The sequence below is a fragment of the Parambassis ranga genome, chromosome 5 (genome assembly GCF_900634625.1).
Source record: "Parambassis ranga chromosome 5, fParRan2.1, whole genome shotgun sequence".
Classification (NCBI taxonomy): domain Eukaryota; kingdom Metazoa; phylum Chordata; class Actinopteri; family Ambassidae; genus Parambassis; species Parambassis ranga.
The window spans coordinates 28,673,309-28,693,575 of NC_041026.1; the positions used below are offsets into that span (position 1 = coordinate 28,673,309).

At 43.9% G+C, this 20,267-nt stretch overlaps 12 non-coding genes across 12 annotated transcripts; all 12 read right to left on the reverse strand.

Annotated features, from left to right (window-relative positions):
• Positions 1-116: 116 nt before the first annotated feature.
• trnaf-gaa (transfer RNA phenylalanine (anticodon GAA)) lies at positions 117-189 on the reverse strand. Its single transcript has one exon. It is a non-coding gene; the product is annotated as a tRNA-Phe (tRNA).
• A 1,125-nt stretch (positions 190-1,314) lies between these two features.
• Positions 1,315-1,387, reverse strand: trnaf-gaa (transfer RNA phenylalanine (anticodon GAA)). Its single transcript has one exon. It is a non-coding gene; the product is annotated as a tRNA-Phe (tRNA).
• A 1,124-nt stretch (positions 1,388-2,511) lies between these two features.
• On the reverse strand, positions 2,512-2,584 carry trnaf-gaa (transfer RNA phenylalanine (anticodon GAA)). The gene has a single exon. It is a non-coding gene; the product is annotated as a tRNA-Phe (tRNA).
• A 1,123-nt stretch (positions 2,585-3,707) lies between these two features.
• On the reverse strand, positions 3,708-3,780 carry trnaf-gaa (transfer RNA phenylalanine (anticodon GAA)). The gene has a single exon. It is a non-coding gene; the product is annotated as a tRNA-Phe (tRNA).
• A 1,135-nt stretch (positions 3,781-4,915) lies between these two features.
• On the reverse strand, positions 4,916-4,988 carry trnaf-gaa (transfer RNA phenylalanine (anticodon GAA)). Its single transcript has one exon. It is a non-coding gene; the product is annotated as a tRNA-Phe (tRNA).
• A 1,142-nt stretch (positions 4,989-6,130) lies between these two features.
• Positions 6,131-6,203, reverse strand: trnaf-gaa (transfer RNA phenylalanine (anticodon GAA)). Its single transcript has one exon. It is a non-coding gene; the product is annotated as a tRNA-Phe (tRNA).
• Positions 6,204-7,345: 1,142 nt separating this feature from the next.
• trnaf-gaa (transfer RNA phenylalanine (anticodon GAA)) lies at positions 7,346-7,418 on the reverse strand. Its single transcript has one exon. It is a non-coding gene; the product is annotated as a tRNA-Phe (tRNA).
• Positions 7,419-8,553: 1,135 nt separating this feature from the next.
• Positions 8,554-8,626, reverse strand: trnaf-gaa (transfer RNA phenylalanine (anticodon GAA)). The gene has a single exon. It is a non-coding gene; the product is annotated as a tRNA-Phe (tRNA).
• A 1,124-nt stretch (positions 8,627-9,750) lies between these two features.
• trnaf-gaa (transfer RNA phenylalanine (anticodon GAA)) lies at positions 9,751-9,823 on the reverse strand. Its single transcript has one exon. It is a non-coding gene; the product is annotated as a tRNA-Phe (tRNA).
• A 2,121-nt stretch (positions 9,824-11,944) lies between these two features.
• Positions 11,945-12,017, reverse strand: trnaf-gaa (transfer RNA phenylalanine (anticodon GAA)). Its single transcript has one exon. It is a non-coding gene; the product is annotated as a tRNA-Phe (tRNA).
• A 1,135-nt stretch (positions 12,018-13,152) lies between these two features.
• trnaf-gaa (transfer RNA phenylalanine (anticodon GAA)) lies at positions 13,153-13,225 on the reverse strand. The gene has a single exon. It is a non-coding gene; the product is annotated as a tRNA-Phe (tRNA).
• Positions 13,226-14,360: 1,135 nt separating this feature from the next.
• On the reverse strand, positions 14,361-14,433 carry trnaf-gaa (transfer RNA phenylalanine (anticodon GAA)). Its single transcript has one exon. It is a non-coding gene; the product is annotated as a tRNA-Phe (tRNA).
• Positions 14,434-20,267: the final 5,834 nt, after the last annotated feature.

A 20,267-nucleotide genomic window follows, 5' to 3' on the forward strand; every position in this document is an offset into this window, starting at 1 on the left:
CCAAACAGCTAGAACTGATGAAGCCGTTTGGATGAGCAGCGACATGTCTTCAAGAAAACCCTTGCTTTAATCCTCTCAAGACTTAAAACATAGTACCAGGAGCATTTACGGGACCTTGCCGAAACCCGGGATCGAACCAGGGACCTTTAGATCTTCAGTCTAACGCTCTCCCAACTGAGCTATTTCGGCCCTTTTGCTGTGCTAACAGGAGCTAAAAAGCGCACGGAGAAGCTACATAAGAAGGAACACTCATCGTATGCAGGGCTAGGTCTAATCAAAGAACGCATAGGACACACACACAGGACCAGTACCTGCTCTTTGATTTCCACCACCCACTGAAACATAAGCCGGGAGTCATCAGGACCCTGCAGCACAGAGCTCAAACTGTACCCACCAGCCCAGAGAGGAGGAAAAGGAGCAACATCACAACAGGAAGGCCCTTACAATTTGTGGCTATCCCATCTGGGTACTCATCATAGCCGCAAAAACAAGACCCACCAAGGATAGGAAAAAGGACAACACATTCAGCGCAGAAAGAACATTGTCACTCCATATGTGTCAGGAGTATTTGAAAAACTCCACAGCATGTTTAACCAACATGACATTCCAGTCCATTTTGAACCAAGAAAAAGACAGAAACTGGGTTACCTGAGGGACAAAACTTCCAGAGAGAAACACAGGCAATGTGATATATGCAGTCCAGTGCATCGAGGAATGCTCTGATCTGTACATTGGAGAAACCAAACAACCACTCCACAGAAGAATGGCACAGCATAGGAGAGCCACCTCCACAGGACAAGACTCAGCTGTTCACCTCCATCCCAAAGAAAAGGAGACTAATTGGAGGACAATCTTCACATCTTAGACAGAGAGGACAGATAGTTTGGAAGAGTAGTCAAGGAAGCCATCTATGTTAAGTTGGAAAAACCTTCCCTTATCAGAGGTGGTGGACTCAGACATCATCATTTTTCTACCACATACAATGCAGTGCTTCTATCAATTCCCAGGACTATTCACTGCAAGTCACATGTTCACAGCAAGAACAATGGACTGTCTACCAGTCCCCTTGCAGTCTCATAGTCGTTAGCCAGTCGTTAGACACACCAAACACAGACAGGCAGACCAAAACAGGTAAGTATGAGGTCATTAGAGCTATTGATCATGAGTTTCACAAAGTCCCATCTACTGAGGTCCTCCACCAAACAGCTAGAACTGATGAAGCCGTTTGGATGAGCAGCGACATGTCTTCAAGAAAACCCTTGCTTTAATCCTCTCAAGACTTAAAACATAGTACCAGGAGCATTTACGGGACCTTGCCGAAACCCGGGATCGAACCAGGGACCTTTAGATCTTCAGTCTAACGCTCTCCCAACTGAGCTATTTCGGCCCTTTTGCTGTGCTAACAGGAGCTAAAAAGCGCACGGAGAAGCTACATAAGAAGGAACACTCATCGTATGCAGGGCTAGGTCTAATCAAAGAACGCATAGGACACACACACGGACCAGTACCTGCTCTTTGATTTCCACCACCCACTGAAACATAAGCCGGGAGTCATCAGGACCCTGCAGCACAGAGCTCAAACTGTACCCACCAGCCCAGAGAGGAGGAAAAGGAGCAACATCACAACAGGAAGGCCCTTACAATTTGTGGCTATCCCATCTGGGTACTCATCATAGCCGCAAAAACAAGACCCACCAAGGATAGGAAAAAGGACAACACATTCAGCGCAGAAAGAACATTGTCACTCCATATGTGTCAGGAGTATTTGAAAAACTCCACAGCATGTTTAACCAACATGACATTCCAGTCCATTTTGAACCAAGAAAAAGACAGAAACTGGGTTACCTGAGGGACAAAACTTCCAGAGAGAAACACAGCAATGTGATATATGCAGTCCAGTGCATCGAGGAATGCTCTGATCTGTACATTGGAGAAACCAAACAACCACTCCACAGAAGAATGGCACAGCATAGGAGAGCCACCTCCACAGGACAAGACTCAGCTGTTCACCTCCATCCCAAAGAAAAGGAGACTAATTGGAGGACAATCTTCACATCTTAGACAGAGAGGACAGATAGTTTGGAAGAGTAGTCAAGGAAGCCATCTATGTTAAGTTGGAAAAACCTTCCCTTATCAGAGGTGGTGGACTCAGACATCATCATTTTTCTACCACATACAATGCAGTGCTTCTATCAATTCCCAGGACTATTCACTGCAAGTCACATGTTCACAGCAAGAACAATGGACTGTCTACCAGTCCCCCTTGCAGTCTCATAGTCGTTAGCCAGTCGTTAGACACACCAAACACAGACAGGCAGACCAACACAGGTAAGTATGAGGTCATTAGAGCTATTGATCATGAGTTTCACAAAGTCCCATCTACTGAGGTCCTCCACCAAACAGCTAGAAGTGATGAAGCCGTTTGGATGAGCAGCGACATGTCTTCAAGAAAACCCTTGCTTTAATCCTCTCAAGACTTAAAACATAGTACCAGGAGCATCTACGGGACCTTGCCGAAACCCGGGATCGAACCAGGGACCTTTAGATCTTCAGTCTAACGCTCTCCCAACTGAGCTATTTCGGCCCTTTTGCTGTGCTAACAGGAGCTAAAAAGCGCACGGAGAAGCTACATAAGAAGGAACACTCATCGTATGCAGGGCTAGGTCTAATCAAAGAACGCATAGGACACACACACGGACCAGTACCTGCTCTTTGATTTCCACCACCCACTGAAACATAAGCCGGGAGTCATCAGGACCCTGCAGCACAGAGCTCAAACTGTACCCACCAGCCCAGAGAGGAGGAAAAGGAGCAACATCACAACAGGAAGGCCCTTACAATTTGTGGCTATCCCATCTGGGTACTCATCATAGCCGCAAAAACAAGACCCACCAAGGATAGGAAAAAGGACAACACATTCAGCGCAGAAAGAACATTGTCACTCCATATGTGTCAGGAGTATTTGAAAAACTCCACAGCATGTTTAACCAACATGACATTCCAGTCCATTTTGAACCAAGAAAAAGACAGAAACTGGGTTACCTGAGGGACAAAACTTCCAGAGAGAAACACAGCAATGTGATATATGCAGTCCAGTGCATCGAGGAATGCTCTGATCTGTACATTGGAGAAACCAAACAACCACTCCACAGAAGAATGGCACAGCATAGGAGAGCCACCTCCACAGGACAAGACTCAGCTGTTCACCTCCATCCCAAAGAAAAGGAGACTAATTGGAAGACAATCTTCACATCTTAGACAGAGAGGACAGATAGTTTGGAAGAGTAGTCAAGGAAGCCATCTATGTTAAGTTGGAAAAACCTTCCCTTATCAGAGGTGGTGGACTCAGACATCATCATTTTTCTACCACATACAATGCAGTGCTTCTATCAATTCCCAGGACTATTCACTGCAAGTCACATGTTCACAGCAAGAACAATGGACTGTCTACCAGTCCCCTTGCAGTCTCATAGTCGTTAGCCAGTCGTTAGACACACCAAACACAGACAGGCAGACCAAAACAGGTAAGTATGAGGTCATTAGAGCTATTGATCATGAGTTTCACAAAGTCCCATCTACTGAGGTCCTCCACCAAACAGCTAGAACTGATGAAGCCATTTGGATGAGCAGCGACATGTCTTCAAGAAAACCCTTGCTTTAATCCTCTCAAGACTTAAAACATAGTACCAGGAGCATCTACGGGACCTTGCCGAAACCCGGGATCGAACCAGGGACCTTTAGATCTTCAGTCTAACGCTCTCCCAACTGAGCTATTTCGGCCCTTTTGCTGTGCTAACAGGAGCTAAAAAGCGCACGGAGAAGCTACATAAGAAGGAACACTCATCGTATGCAGGGCTAGGTCTAATCAAAGAACGCATAGGACACACACACAGACCAGTACCTGCTCTTTGATTTCCACCACCCACTGAAACATAAGCCGGGAGTCATCAGGACCCTGCAGCACAGAGCTCAAACTGTACCCACCAGCCCAGAGAGGAGGAAAAGGAGCAACATCACAACAGGAAGGCCCTTACAATTTGTGGCTATCCCATCTGGGTACTCATCATAGCCGCAAAAACAAGACCCACCAAGGATAGGAAAAAGGACAACACATTCAGCGCAGAAAGAACATTGTCACTCCATATGTGTCAGGAGTATTTGAAAAACTCCACAGCATGTTTAACCAACATGACATTCCAGTCCATTTTGAACCAAGAAAAAGACAGAAACTGGGTTACCTGAGGGACAAAACTTCCAGAGAGAAACACAGCAATGTGATATATGCAGTCCAGTGCATCGAGGAATGCTCTGATCTGTACATTGGAGAAACCAAACAACCACTCCACAGAAGAATGGCACAGCATAGGAGAGCCACCTCCACAGGACAAGACTCAGCTGTTCACCTCCATCCCAAAGAAAAGGAGACTAATTGGAGGACAATCTTCACATCTTAGACAGAGAGGACAGATAGTTTGGAAGAGTAGTCAAGGAAGCCATCTATGTTAAGTTGGAAAAACCTTCCCTTATCAGAGGTGGTGGACTCAGACATCATCATTTTTCTACCACATACAATGCAGTGCTTCTATCAATTCCCAGGACTATTCACTGCAAGTCACATGTTCACAGCAAGAACAATGGACTGTCTACCAGTCCCCCTTGCAGTCTCATAGTCGTTAGCCAGTCGTTAGCCAGTCGTTAGACACACCAAACACAGACAGGCAGACCAACACAGGTAAGTATGAGGTCATTAGAGCTATTGATCATGAGTTTCACAAAGTCCCATCTACTGAGGTCCTCCACCAAACAGCTAGAAGTGATGAAGCCGTTTGGATGAGCAGCGACATGTCTTCAAGAAAACCCTTGCTTTAATCCTCTCAAGACTTAAAACATAGTACCAGGAGCATCTACGGGACCTTGCCGAAACCCGGGATCGAACCAGGGACCTTTAGATCTTCAGTCTAACGCTCTCCCAACTGAGCTATTTCGGCCCTTTTGCTGTGCTAACAGGAGCTAAAAAGCGCACGGAGAAGCTACATAAGAAGGAACACTCATCGTATGCAGGGCTAGGTCTAATCAAAGAACGCATAGGACACACACACGGACCAGTACCTGCTCTTTGATTTCCACCACCCACTGAAACATAAGCCGGGAGTCATCAGGACCCTGCAGCACAGAGCTCAAACTGTACCCACCAGCCCAGAGAGGAGGAAAAGGAGCAACATCACAACAGGAAGGCCCTTACAATTTGTGGCTATCCCATCTGGGTACTCATCATAGCCGCAAAAACAAGACCCACCAAGGATAGGAAAAAGGACAACACATTCAGCGCAGAAAGAACATTGTCACTCCATATGTGTCAGGAGTATTTGAAAAACTCCACAGCATGTTTAACCAACATGACATTCCAGTCCATTTTGAACCAAGAAAAAGACAGAAACTGGGTTACCTGAGGGACAAAACTTCCAGAGAGAAACACAGGCAATGTGATATATGCAGTCCAGTGCATCGAGGAATGCTCTGATCTGTACATTGGAGAAACCAAACAACCACTCCACAGAAGAATGGCACAGCATAGGAGAGCCACCTCCACAGGACAAGACTCAGCTGTTCACCTCCATCCCAAAGAAAAGGAGACTAATTGGATGACAATCTTCACATCTTAGACAGAGAGGACAGATAGTTTGGAAGAGTAGTCAAGGAAGCCATCTATGTTAAGTTGGAAAAACCTTCCCTTATCAGAGGTGGTGGACTCAGACATCATCATTTTTCTACCACATACAATGCAGTGCTTCTATGAATTCCCAGGACTATTCACTGCAAGTCACATGTTCACAGCAAGAACAATGGACTGTCTACCAGTCCCCTTGCAGTCTCATAGCCGTTAGCCAGTCGTTAGCCAGTCGTTAGACACACCAAACACAGACAGGCAGACCAACACAGGTAAGTATGAGGTCATTAGAGCTATTGATCATGAGTTTCACAAAGTCCCATCTACTGAGGTCCTCCACCAAACAGCTAGAAGTGATGAAGCCGTTTGGATGAGCAGCGACATGTCTTCAAGAAAACCCTTGCTTTAATCCTCTCAAGACTTAAAACATAGTACCAGGAGCATTGAGCATCTACGGGATCTTGCCGAAACCCGGGATCGAACCAGGGACCTTTAGATCTTCAGTCTAACGCTCTCCCAACTGAGCTATTTCGGCCCTTTTGCTTTGCTAACAGGAGCTAAAAAGCGCACGGAGAAGCTACATAAGAAGGAACACTCATCGTATGCAGGGCTAGGTCTAATCAAAGAACGCATAGGACACACACACGGACCAGTACCTGCTCTTTGATTTCCACCACCCACTGAAACATAAGCCGGGAGTCATCAGGACCCTGCAGCACAGAGCTCAAACTGTACCCACCAGCCCAGAGAGGAGGAAAAGGAGCAACATCACAACAGGAAGGCCCTTACAATTTGTGGCTATCCCATCTGGGTACTCATCATAGCCGCAAAAACAAGACCCACCAAGGATAGGAAAAAGGACAACACATTCAGCGCAGAAAGAACATTGTCACTCCATATGTGTCAGGAGTATTTGAAAAACTCCACAGCATGTTTAACCAACATGACATTCCAGTCCATTTTGAACCAAGAAAAAGACAGAAACTGGGTTACCTGAGGGACAAAACTTCCAGAGAGAAACACGGCAATGTGATATATGCAGTCCAGTGCATCGAGGAATGCTCTGATCTGTACATTGGAGAAACCAAACAACCACTCCACAGAAGAATGGCACAGCATAGGAGAGCCACCTCCACAGGACAAGACTCAGCTGTTCACCTCCATCCCAAAGAAAAGGAGACTAATTGGAGGACAATCTTCACATCTTAGACAGAGAGGACAGATAGTTTGGAAGAGTAGTCAAGGAAGCCATCTATGTTAAGTTGGAAAAACCTTCCCTTATCAGAGGTGGTGGACTCAGACATCATCATTTTTCTACCACATACAATGCAGTGCTTCTATCAATTCCCAGGACTATTCACTGCAAGTCACATGTTCACAGCAAGAACAATGGACTGTCTACCAGTCCCCCTTGCAGTCTCATAGTCGTTAGCCAGTCGTTAGCCAGTCGTTAGACACACCAAACACAGACAGGCAGACCAACACAGGTAAGTATGAGGTCATTAGAGCTATTGATCATGAGTTTCACAAAGTCCCATCTACTGAGGTCCTCCACCAAACAGCTAGAAGTGATGAAGCCGTTTGGATGAGCAGCGACATGTCTTCAAGAAAACCCTTGCTTTAATCCTCTCAAGACTTAAAACATAGTACCAGGAGCATTGAGCATCTACGGGATCTTGCCGAAACCCGGGATCGAACCAGGGACCTTTAGATCTTCAGTCTAACGCTCTCCCAACTGAGCTATTTCGGCCCTTTTGCTTTGCTAACAGGAGCTAAAAAGCGCACGGAGAAGCTACATAAGAAGGAACACTCATCGTATGCAGGGCTAGGTCTAATCAAAGAACGCATAGGACACACACACGGACCAGTACCTGCTCTTTGATTTCCACCACCCACTGAAACATAAGCCGGGAGTCATCAGGACCCTGCAGCACAGAGCTCAAACTGTACCCACCAGCCCAGAGAGGAGGAAAAGGAGCAACATCACAACAGGAAGGCCCTTACAATTTGTGGCTATCCCATCTGGGTACTCATCATAGCCGCAAAAACAAGACCCACCAAGGATAGGAAAAAGGACAACACATTCAGCGCAGAAAGAACATTGTCACTCCATATGTGTCAGGAGTATTTGAAAAACTCCACAGCATGTTTAACCAACATGACATTCCAGTCCATTTTGAACCAAGAAAAAGACAGAAACTGGGTTACCTGAGGGACAAAACTTCCAGAGAGAAACACAGCAATGTGATATATGCAGTCCAGTGCATCGAGGAATGCTCTGATCTGTACATTGGAGAAACCAAACAACCACTCCACAGAAGAATGGCACAGCATAGGAGAGCCACCTCCACAGGACAAGACTCAGCTGTTCACCTCCATCCCAAAGAAAAGGAGACTAATTGGAGGACAATCTTCACATCTTAGACAGAGAGGACAGATAGTTTGGAAGAGTAGTCAAGGAAGCCATCTATGTTAAGTTGGAAAAACCTTCCCTTATCAGAGGTGGTGGACTCAGACATCATCATTTTTCTACCACATACAATGCAGTGCTTCTATCAATTCCCAGGACTATTCACTGCAAGTCACATGTTCACAGCAAGAACAATGGACTGTCTACCAGTCCCCCTTGCAGTCTCATAGTCGTTAGCCAGTCGTTAGCCAGTCGTTAGACACACCAAACACAGACAGGCAGACCAACACAGGTAAGTATGAGGTCATTAGAGCTATTGATCATGAGTTTCACAAAGTCCCATCTACTGAGGTCCTCCACCAAACAGCTAGAAGTGATGAAGCCGTTTGGATGAGCAGCGACATGTCTTCAAGAAAACCCTTGCTTTAATCCTCTCAAGACTTAAAACATAGTACCAGGAGCATCTACGGGACCTTGCCGAAACCCGGGATCGAACCAGGGACCTTTAGATCTTCAGTCTAACGCTCTCCCAACTGAGCTATTTCGGCCCTTTTGCTGTGCTAACAGGAGCTAAAAAGCGCACGGAGAAGCTACATAAGAAGGAACACTCATCGTATGCAGGGCTAGGTCTAATCAAAGAACGCATAGGACACACACACGGACCAGTACCTGCTCTTTGATTTCCACCACCCACTGAAACATAAGCCGGGAGTCATCAGGACCCTGCAGCACAGAGCTCAAACTGTACCCACCAGCCCAGAGAGGAGGAAAAGGAGCAACATCACAACAGGAAGGCCCTTACAATTTGTGGCTATCCCATCTGGGTACTCATCATAGCCGCAAAAACAAGACCCACCAAGGATAGGAAAAAGGACAACACATTCAGCGCAGAAAGAACATTGTCACTCCATATGTGTCAGGAGTATTTGAAAAACTCCACAGCATGTTTAACCAACATGACATTCCAGTCCATTTTGAACCAAGAAAAAGACAGAAACTGGGTTACCTGAGGGACAAAACTTCCAGAGAGAAACACAGCAATGTGATATATGCAGTCCAGTGCATCGAGGAATGCTCTGATCTGTACATTGGAGAAACCAAACAACCACTCCACAGAAGAATGGCACAGCATAGGAGAGCCACCTCCACAGGACAAGACTCAGCTGTTCACCTCCATCCCAAAGAAAAGGAGACTAATTGGAGGACAATCTTCACATCTTAGACAGAGAGGACAGATAGTTTGGAAGAGTAGTCAAGGAAGCCATCTATGTTAAGTTGGAAAAACCTTCCCTTATCAGAGGTGGTGGACTCAGACATCATCATTTTTCTACCACATACAATGCAGTGCTTCTATCAATTCCCAGGACTATTCACTGCAAGTCACATGTTCACAGCAAGAACAATGGACTGTCTACCAGTCCCTCTTGCAGTCTCATAGTCGTTAGCCAGTCGTTAGACACACCAAACACAGACAGGCAGACCAAAACAGGTAAGTATGAGGTCATTAGAGCTATTGATCATGAGTTTCACAAAGTCCCATCTACTGAGGTCCTCCACCAAACAGCTAGAACTGATGAAGCCGTTTGGATGAGCAGCGACATGTCTTCAAGAAAACCCTTGCTTTAATCCTCTCAAGACTTAAAACATAGTACCAGGAGCATCTACGGGATCTTGCCGAAACCCGGGATCGAACCAGGGACCTTTAGATCTTCAGTCTAACGCTCTCCCAACTGAGCTATTTCGGCCCTTTTGCTTTGCTAACAGGAGCTAAAAAGCGCACGGAGAAGCTACATAAGAAGGAACACTCATCGTATGCAGGGCTAGGTCTAATCAAAGAACGCATAGGACACACACACGGACCAGTACCTGCTCTTTGATTTCCACCACCCACTGAAACATAAGCCGGGAGTCATCAGGACCCTGCAGCACAGAGCTCAAACTGTACCCACCAGCCCAGAGAGGAGGAAAAGGAGCAACATCACAACAGGAAGGCCCTTACAATTTGTGGCTATCCCATCTGGGTACTCATCATAGCCGCAAAAACAAGACCCACCAAGGATAGGAAAAAGGACAACACATTCAGCACAGAAAGAACATTGTCACTCCATATGTGTCAGGAGTATTTGAAAAACTCCACAGCATGTTTAACCAACATGACATTCCAGTCCATTTTGAACCAAGAAAAAGACAGAAACTGGGTTACCTGAGGGACAAAACTTCCAGAGAGAAACACAGCAATGTGATATATGCAGTCCAGTGCATCGAGGAATGCTCTGATCTGTACATTGGAGAAACCAAACAACCACTCCACAGAAGAATGGCACAGCATAGGAGAGCCACCTCCACAGGACAAGACTCAGCTGTTCACCTCCATCCCAAAGAAAAGGAGACTAATTGGAGGACAATCTTCACATCTTAGACAGAGAGGACAGATAGTTTGGAAGAGTAGTCAAGGAAGCCATCTATGTTAAGTTGGAAAAACCTTCCCTTATCAGAGGTGGTGGACTCAGACATCATCATTTTTCTACCACATACAATGCAGTGCTTCTATCAATTCCCAGGACTATTCACTGCAAGTCACATGTTCACAGCAAGAACAATGGACTGTCTACCAGTCCCCCTTGCAGTCTCATAGTCGTTAGCCAGTCGTTAGCCAGTCGTTAGACACACCAAACACAGACAGGCAGACCAACACAGGTAAGTATGAGGTCATTAGAGCTATTGATCATGAGTTTCACAAAGTCCCATCTACTGAGGTCCTCCACCAAACAGCTAGAAGTGATGAAGCCGTTTGGATGAGCAGCGACATGTCTTCAAGAAAACCCTTGCTTTAATCCTCTCAAGACTTAAAACATAGTACCAGGAGCATTGAGCATCTACGGGATCTTGCCGAAGTCATCAGGACCCTGCAGCACAGAGCTCAAACTGTACCCACCAGCCCAGAGAGGAGGAAAAGGAGCAACATCACAACAGGAAGGCCCTTACAATTTGTGGCTATCCCATCTGGGTACTCATCATAGCCGCAAAAACAAGACCCACCAAGGATAGGAAAAAGGACAACACATTCAGCACAGAAAGAACATTGTCACTCCATATGTGTCAGGAGTATTTGAAAAACTCCACAGCATGTTTAACCAACATGACATTCCAGTCCATTTTGAACCAAGAAAAAGACAGAAACTGGGTTACCTGAGGGACAAAACTTCCAGAGAGAAACACAGCAATGTGATATATGCAGTCCAGTGCATCGAGGAATGCTCTGATCTGTACATTGGAGAAACCAAACAACCACTCCACAGAAGAATGGCACAGCATAGGAGAGCCACCTCCACAGGACAAGACTCAGCTGTTCACCTCCATCCCAAAGAAAAGGAGACTAATTGGAGGACAATCTTCACATCTTAGACAGAGAGGACAGATAGTTTGGAAGAGTAGTCAAGGAAGCCATCTATGTTAAGTTGGAAAAACCTTCCCTTATCAGAGGTGGTGGACTCAGACATCATCATTTTTCTACCACATACAATGCAGTGCTTCTATCAATTCCCAGGACTATTCACTGCAAGTCACATGTTCACAGCAAGAACAATGGACTGTCTACCAGTCCCCCTTGCAGTCTCATAGTCGTTAGCCAGTCGTTAGCCAGTCGTTAGACACACCAAACACAGACAGGCAGACCAACACAGGTAAGTATGAGGTCATTAGAGCTATTGATCATGAGTTTCACAAAGTCCCATCTACTGAGGTCCTCCACCAAACAGCTAGAAGTGATGAAGCCGTTTGGATGAGCAGCGACATGTCTTCAAGAAAACCCTTGCTTTAATCCTCTCAAGACTTAAAACATAGTACCAGGAGCATCTACGGGACCTTGCCGAAACCCGGGATCGAACCAGGGACCTTTAGATCTTCAGTCTAACGCTCTCCCAACTGAGCTATTTCGGCCCTTTTGCTGTGCTAACAGGAGCTAAAAAGCGCACGGAGAAGCTACATAAGAAGGAACACTCATCGTATGCAGGGCTAGGTCTAATCAAAGAACGCATAGGACACACACACGGACCAGTACCTGCTCTTTGATTTCCACCACCCACTGAAACATAAGCCGGGAGTCATCAGGACCCTGCAGCACAGAGCTCAAACTGTACCCACCAGCCCAGAGAGGAGGAAAAGGAGCAACATCACAACAGGAAGGCCCTTACAATTTGTGGCTATCCCATCTGGGTACTCATCATAGCCGCAAAAACAAGACCCACCAAGGATAGGAAAAAGGACAACACATTCAGCGCAGAAAGAACATTGTCACTCCATATGTGTCAGGAGTATTTGAAAAACTCCACAGCATGTTTAACCAACATGACATTCCAGTCCATTTTGAACCAAGAAAAAGACAGAAACTGGGTTACCTGAGGGACAAAACTTCCAGAGAGAAACACAGCAATGTGATATATGCAGTCCAGTGCATCGAGGAATGCTCTGATCTGTACATTGGAGAAACCAAACAACCACTCCACAGAAGAATGGCACAGCATAGGAGAGCCACCTCCACAGGACAAGACTCAGCTGTTCACCTCCATCCCAAAGAAAAGGAGACTAATTGGAGGACAATCTTCACATCTTAGACAGAGAGGACAGATAGTTTGGAAGAGTAGTCAAGGAAGCCATCTATGTTAAGTTGGAAAAACCTTCCCTTATCAGAGGTGGTGGACTCAGACATTATCATTTTTCTACCACATACAATGCAGTGCTTCTATCAATTCCCAGGACTATTCACTGCAAGTCACATGTTCACAGCAAGAACAATGGACTGTCTACCAGTCCCCCTTGCAGTCTCATAGTCGTTAGCCAGTCGTTAGCCAGTCGTTAGACACACCAAACACAGACAGGCAGACCAACACAGGTAAGTATGAGGTCATTAGAGCTATTGATCATGAGTTTCACAAAGTCCCATCTACTGAGGTCCTCCACCAAACAGCTAGAAGTGATGAAGCCGTTTGGATGAGCAGCGACATGTCTTCAAGAAAACCCTTGCTTTAATCCTCTCAAGACTTAAAACATAGTACCAGGAGCATCTACGGGACCTTGCCGAAACCCGGGATCGAACCAGGGACCTTTAGATCTTCAGTCTAACGCTCTCCCAACTGAGCTATTTCGGCCCTTTTGCTGTGCTAACAGGAGCTAAAAAGCGCACGGAGAAGCTACATAAGAAGGAACACTCATCGTATGCAGGGCTAGGTCTAATCAAAGAACGCATAGGACACACACACGGACCAGTACCTGCTCTTTGATTTCCACCACCCACTGAAACATAAGCCGGGAGTCATCAGGACCCTGCAGCACAGAGCTCAAACTGTACCCACCAGCCCAGAGAGGAGGAAAAGGAGCAACATCACAACAGGAAGGCCCTTACAATTTGTGGCTATCCCATCTGGGTACTCATCATAGCCGCAAAAACAAGACCCACCAAGGATAGGAAAAAGGACAACACATTCAGCACAGAAAGAACATTGTCACTCCATATGTGTCAGGAGTATTTGAAAAACTCCACAGCATGTTTAACCAACATGACATTCCAGTCCATTTTGAACCAAGAAAAAGACAGAAACTGGGTTACCTGAGGGACAAAACTTCCAGAGAGAAACACAGCAATGTGATATATGCAGTCCAGTGCATCGAGGAATGCTCTGATCTGTACATTGGAGAAACCAAACAACCACTCCACAGAAGAATGGCACAGCATAGGAGAGCCACCTCCACAGGACAAGACTCAGCTGTTCACCTCCATCCCAAAGAAAAGGAGACTAATTGGAGGACAATCTTCACATCTTAGACAGAGAGGACAGATAGTTTGGAAGAGTAGTCAAGGAAGCCATCTATGTTAAGTTGGAAAAACCTTCCCTTATCAGAGGTGGTGGACTCAGACATCATCATTTTTCTACCACATACAATGCAGTGCTTCTATCAATTCCCAGGACTATTCACTGCAAGTCACATGTTCACAGCAAGAACAATGGACTGTCTACCAGTCCCCCTTGCAGTCTCATAGTCGTTAGCCAGTCGTTAGCCAGTCGTTAGACACACCAAACACAGACAGGCAGACCAACACAGGTAAGTATGAGGTCATTAGAGCTATTGATCATGAGTTTCACAAAGTCCCATCTACTGAGGTCCTCCACCAAACAGCTAGAAGTGATGAAGCCGTTTGGATGAGCAGCGACATGTCTTCAAGAAAACCCTTGCTTTAATCCTCTCAAGACTTAAAACATAGTACCAGGAGCATCTACGGGACCTTGCCGAAACCCGGGATCGAACCAGGGACCTTTAGATCTTCAGTCTAACGCTCTCCCAACTGAGCTATTTCGGCCCTTTTGCTGTGCTAACAGGAGCTAAAAAGCGCACGGAGAAGCTACATAAGAAGGAACACTCATCGTATGCAGGGCTAGGTCTAATCAAAGAACGCATAGGACACACACACGGACCAGTACCTGCTCTTTGATTTCCACCACCCACTGAAACATAAGCCGGGAGTCATCAGGACCCTGCAGCACAGAGCTCAAACTGTACCCACCAGCCCAGAGAGGAGGAAAAGGAGCAACATCACAACAGGAAGGCCCTTACAATTTGTGGCTATCCCATCTGGGTACTCATCATAGCCGCAAAAACAAGACCCACCAAGGATAGGAAAAAGGACAACACATTCAGCACAGAAAGAACATTGTCACTCCATATGTGTCAGGAGTATTTGAAAAACTCCACAGCATGTTTAACCAACATGACATTCCAGTCCATTTTGAACCAAGAAAAAGAAAAACTGGGTTACCTGAGGGACAAAACTTCCAGAGAGAAACACAGCAATGTGATATATGCAGTCCAGTGCATCGAGGAATGCTCTGATCTGTACATTGGAGAAACCAAACAACCACTCCACAGAAGAATGGCACAGCATAGGAGAGCCACCTCCACAGGACAAGACTCAGCTGTTCACCTCCATCCCAAAGAAAAGGAGACTAATTGGAGGACAATCTTCACATCTTAGACAGAGAGGACAGATAGTTTGGAAGAATGCTTATCGAATGCAAAGTCGCATAAAACTTATCGCTTTATGCGACTTTGACATGATAGTCCAGCTGACAAGAAACAGAACTCACAGTGAAAAGTCAATATAATAATAAACACAAACAACATAAGAATAACATCGTCCTTACTGCTACTATAGTCATTGGGTAGTTGCAACATCATGACAGAAGCAAAGGTTTTCTTGGTACTTTGTTTACTAGCATAATAACATGCACCGGGAAAAAGTCTGACTTACTGCTGACAATGCAAACCAAACTCTGTGATCTTGCTGGGGGACTTCAATGCCCATGTAGGCAATGACAGTAACACCTGGAGAGGCATGACTGGGTTATGTTATTATATATATATATATATATATATATATATATATATATATATATATATATATATATATATATATATATGTATATATATATATATGTATATATATACATATATATATATACATATATATATATATATATAATAACATAACCCAGTCATGCCTCTCCAGGTGTTACTGTCATTGCCTACATGGGCATTGAAGTCCCCCAGTAAGATCACAGAGTTTGGTTTGCATTGTCAGCAGTAAGTCAGACTTTTTCCCGGTGCATGTTAGACTCTGGCGGGGTTTCCCTTTGTAGCATGGTTACATGCTGTTACCTCCATTGTATGAATATTGTTGTAGGAGACAGAACATAATGAGCACTTAAAGAGTGCCACATTTTGTGTACAAATGGATGCAGCCATCATTACATGCTATTCCCCCATTGTTTCCATCCACACTGATCATTTCTCATACATGGGCTATAATAGCATTGACTCATAAGGTTGATGAGTTAGCTGCATGCACTGGTCTGCAGTCGGCTAAAGATGATACATGTTGTTATACCAGGAGGTGAGATGAGATGCTAAATGGTTGGGAATTATTGTAAATTAACCACAAAGCCAAATTTATGTGTGTTAAACTTACCAGAGGTAATTAACATGTGGGTGTTTTACACAAATGGGTGTCATTCCGACCATATCATTTTAGATGAGAAAACAAGCTCATGATTTAATTTCTGATCGCTGATGGAGATGATGCGTTTGCTGTGCGTAGTAAACACACTTCAAACACACAACACATCCTCTCCCACCTGAGGCATAAAACCGCAATCATTATCAAAGCACCGCTCTCTGACAAGGACACTGTTTGAGTTCAACCCTGTCATGGACAACATGGAGCCTGTCTGATTATGATTAGGAAAGTAATCAGAGGTAATTGCAGTTCTGTCAAACTATTCATGCTGCACATCTCTCTTGGTCATGATTTGCAGGTAGAAAATTAATCTGAAAACCTAAACCATTTGTCTTTGTGACCATGTCAAGATGTAAATTTGGAATGAATTAACATCTAGATCAGCCTTTAATGACACAATCACAACAAGAATGTGTCATTCCTTCCATTTAACAGCAATTATAAGTTTCTAACAACAAACTACTAATAACAAATTCCCTGTTTGAAGGTTTAAAAGAGAAATTACAAACACTGGTTTGTTAATTCGGTCTGTCCACAATATAATATGCCCATATTACTGTATGATTGAGGTGCTGGTATGAAAACCCATTTGCGCACACTAAAATTACAAGTAATTTCAGGGGGAAATTGATTTAGCCTTCTACGAGAGCTATCGCAGGAGATTTACATTACATCACATCGGCCTTGTGGAAAACCTAAGTATACCTTGTAGTCTGGACCAAACAGAAGGTTTTTTGGCTAATTAGTCACTGGATCAAGTTAAGAAATTGAATAAATTGTTTGCTAACCCTGAGCTTAGCGGGTTCTACACAGAAGTTGAAACAAAGAGTCACAGACATAAGGCTAATTTATACTTCTGCGTTGAACCGATGGCGCACCCCTGTAGAATCAGGTCTTTCCATCATGGTTAAATGTTCTAGTCAGTGGAAGTATTCCTGTTTATCGTGATGTATTGCTTTTGTCACCTAGACACCTGCAGTTGATATTTACATACAAAGGTTTACTCTTAGGCTAGTCTGTTTCTGAAGTAGTTGCATTCTATTGTTAAAAAGAAACAAAAAGTTGGATGTCAATGGTCCACCTGATTCCTCTTTTGCTACCAGGGAATAGAAGGAACCTTAAAAATGAGGCAGCATTGTAACACTTGGTGATTAATATTGCTACAAATGCTTCCTTAGCAAGATGCAAGTCAGCTTTAGTCAACATGATGACATGACTGTGTGACTGCTGCACCACACAAACTAAGTAATTTACTGTCATTTATATCCAACTAAACTCACAAAGCTAAGGTTAATTGCTGTTATATAACGTATTAAGACTTCCGAGCAAAAGATGCTTTGGAAATACAGTCGATAAATCTGACCTGAAGTAAAGCTGTGAAAGTCATGATTTTCATTATTATCAATACATAAAATAACAGAGAAAACACAGGAGTATCCCCAGTTTCCTGATGCACCGTGTTTTTCAGGAAATCTAGCTGTTTTTCTGCCACTGCTTGCATCCTCTGAGTCTTCCATTTGATTTAGCTCCTTGTCCTCATAATGGCCCATAGGTTAATCTGCCTTCCCATTTAAGTGCTGAGTTTTCTCAGAAGACTGTGACCTAGAGTCTAAAAAACAAACAGATGGGTGTGGATGAATATGATGGTGATTAGGTCAGCTGGACGTGGATGGAGTTAGGTGCCTAAATATATTTATGATCTATTTTAATACAAGTGATGTCACTGTCACAGCCTAAAACTTCCTCATGAAGAAGTCTGTTATATGACTCCTTTCAATGTTAAGGAGAAAGTCTATTTCAACTCATTTTCCTCCTGGATGGCTGTGCTCCATCCACCCTGCAGAGGTCACTTTTTTGGTCACATGGAACATAAATTCTACCAGAGACATGCCTTTCAGCCAAGCTATCTCCCTTCACCATGACAGATGGAGCAGTGCGTGCATCACTGTGGACGCTGCACCAGTCTGCCTGTCTTATCTCACTCATGAACATGACCCCAAGATACTTCAACTCCTCTTCTTGAGGTGGGAACTAATCCCCAACCCAGAGAGTGCCGTCCACCCTTTTCTGACTGAGAACCATGGCCTCAGACGCTAACACAAAGATCTAAGTTCATAACAAACATGTAAAACCAATTTTTACATGTAGTACATACAACAACAATATTTAAGATTTATATTTGCATTATATTCTGTAACAATATATTTACACAAAGTAAGTTGACATTGGTTCCAGAAATAGTCTCCCTAATTATTTTAACTATTTAAATTTTATCTTTAGTGACAGGTGCAATCTGATGAGCTTTTTGGACTTTATTTAACAGAACCTACTTACATATTCAAAAAGAGGAACCAGGTTTCTAAAAAGGGGTGTATAAAGTTTGTAAATATATGCACATATACTGTATGATTTACTTCACTCTAAATGTGGACCTTTAATATACGTACACATATTGCAAACAGGATGGAATAAACTGAATTCAATTTAAAAAAAGAAACACTGCTGGGCCATGAAACCTCTAAAATAGATGCTCCATGGATACATGGCCTTAAGTTGATGCACTAAAACATTAGCATGTGTTAGCATTTGCACAGCCAGAAGCAGTGAGGATCTTGTCCAATAATACTCCCTTTGCAAGGCTTCCCATTTTTTCTGTTGCTTCAGTGTAGGTGGTAAATCAACATTTGAAAAGTTTACTCAGTTGTGAAAAAATTGCTCAGTTGGAAAACAAAGCAGCAAACACAACAAAGAATCTGTTGGCTCCACAAATGAACAACTTTCTTCCTCAGCATATTCATTTTAATATGTTACATCCCTTCAGTGAAATGTTTCATTCCTTGTTGCAGATTCACCCTTCACTGATTCTTTCTTTTTTTTTAGCAGATGAAGTTTTTGTTTTATGAGCTCGGTGAATAACAGCAGGGCCTTTGATTAAACACTGTAAAGCAGCAGACAAAAGTAAAACGTCTCACAGAGAACAATAAATGTGTTTGAAAAGCTGATTTGAATACAATTACTTTTGAAGTGTGGAATCACAGCAGTACGGCCTAGAATCTGCAGAAATGTATGAACAAAAAAGGGAGGGGGTGTGTTTGTTTGTTTGTTTGTATGTGTGTGGGCGCAATTGTTTAAAGGCTCCCGGTTGGGCTGTGACGTCCTGGCTGGGTAGAGTCAGCCTCCTGGCAGCAGCCTGCGAACATGCCTCTATGGTGTGAAACAGCAATGAAACAAACAGCCCCACAGTGGATTATAAACAGTCTGGCTAGAAAGCAGCAGTGAAATCACTCAGATTGGAACAACATTTAAAACTAGCACATGCTAATGGAAAACATTCCTGATTGGTATTATGATGATATCAGTTGTAAAGAAGCAGACATTGTTGGATGGTTTGATGATATAACTCGAGAAAATGCATGGAACCCCTGAATCTGAATTCAGATAATAATGTTATCATCTGACTTAAAATATCTGTAGCAGGTAGACATTTATTAAATTTGTATTAATTATTTCAGAAACTATTTAAGGAATTGTAAAATTGTATATTTCTAGTACACAGGCAAACGGTCCTGATTTCATCAGACAAGGCAGTGTTTGGCCAATGTTCTATTGTCCAGTGTTGATCATTTTGCATGTGAAGTGTGGCAGCCGGTGCGCTCTGCATTTTCTGCTTCAAGGTTGTAGTGTAGTGATCAGGCTCTAACCAGTTTGACCATTCTCCTATGAACTCTGACATCAACACAGAACTGCTGCTCTTTTTCAGAACATTCTCCGTAAACCCTAAACCTAAAACACTCTGACACATTAGGTCGTCTTCACTGTAAATAAGTAAATTGAGGTTCTACCATGTGATTGGCTGATCCCATAACATCTCTCCTCCAATCCTCTGGGTTAAACATGACAGCTGGTAAGTCCACACTAGCACATATAAGATGAAACATGTTGAAAGTACCTTTAAAACAATGTTTAATATATTTACATCTGTTGTTTCCTTGAAGATAATTTTAAGGTTTATGAAATCCTGGATATTTCATCCACCTCCACCAGCAGGTAGATTTTTTTCAGAGCAAAACTTCCTGGTAATTATAGGATGGACTGTGTGCTGAGCCTTTGTATTGTCGCTG